The following is a 1,285-nucleotide window of genomic DNA, read 5'->3' as shown; positions in this document are numbered from 1 at the left end:
CCACAATGGGCAAACTTGGGGCTTCTGCCTTCCCTAGGGCTCGTTAAATAGGGGAGTGGGCAGGGAGGGTAAAGTGGTCACACCTGGGATGGGAGGAGGCTCCAATAGCACTCAGGTGCTCTGGGTTTGGGGGAAAAAGGAGAGTGGGCAGTGAGAGCACAGTGGTAACACCCGGGGTGGGAGGAGGCTCCAACGGTGCCCAGGTGATCTGTGTTTGGGGGAAAAAGGGGACAATGTTGGGTAGGGTGGGAAAGGGGTAGATATGGTGGAAAAGCAGAGGTGGTGCTAAAAGGAGGAAGATGAAGAGCAAAAAGATGGAGATGAAAAGAGGAAGGTGGGGAAAGGAAAGGGGAAAACATCAGGAAAAGAAGAAGAACAGGAAAGGAAGAAGATTGAAAGAAAAGGAGGCAGATGGGGGAAAACAGATGAAGAGGAAAGGGCTGAGATGGAGGAGAAGTGGGATAAAAAAATAATAAAAATGAAAACTGCACTGTAGGAAAGGAAAAAACAAAGAGTGGTCCTGCTCTGGCAGTGTGTTGGACCAGGTGACCTTTAGAGGTCACTTCCAGCCCCTAACATTCTGTGATTCTGTTTTTAAAAGTATAAGATCTGGTACTTGGTGCCATGGTCTAGCTGACTGGTTAGGGCTGGGTGCTAGGTTGGACTGGATGATCTTGGAGGTCTCTTCCAACCTGCTTGATTCTATGATTCTATAGAATCGCAGAACGGCCTAAGTTGGAAGGCAACTTTAAGGAAGAAAAAAATCTTTGGCTTTTCAGCCACTCACATTTCCACATTATTATGTTGGGGTTTGGGTTTTGTTGGGGTTATTTTGGGTTTGAGTTTTGGTTTTTTTTCAGCATTTGTAGGCTGCGTTGTGCAAGAGTCATAAATGTTATAGATCATAGAATCACAGAATGGCCTAAGTTGGAAGGCACCTTAGAAATCATCTACTTCAACCTCCCTGACAGGCAGGTGTACTTTCACCTAGACTTAGTCTCAACCTGTCCTTGAACACCTCCAGGGAGGGGGCAAACTCCATGGATAACTTAGTCCTATCTCACCACCCTCATACTAAAGAACTTCTCCCTAAGACATAGTCTGAAGCTACTCTCCTTCAGCTTAAAAACATGTTTACTAAGATTTTAAAACTACCTAAGTAGATCAAGCATTTGATATTCATGGCTATGTCCATACTGCTGGAAAGCAAGTTGTACTAAGTGGAAAAGGATTAACCACTAAAAAGAACTAAGAATTGGAAAGTTTATTTTCCACATGAAAAGAG

The sequence above is a fragment of the Pogoniulus pusillus genome, chromosome 9 (assembly GCF_015220805.1).
Source record: "Pogoniulus pusillus isolate bPogPus1 chromosome 9, bPogPus1.pri, whole genome shotgun sequence".
NCBI lineage: Eukaryota > Metazoa > Chordata > Aves > Piciformes > Lybiidae > Pogoniulus > Pogoniulus pusillus.
The sequence above is the reverse complement of the archived record's forward strand: the minus strand, read 5'-3'. Positions refer to the sequence as shown.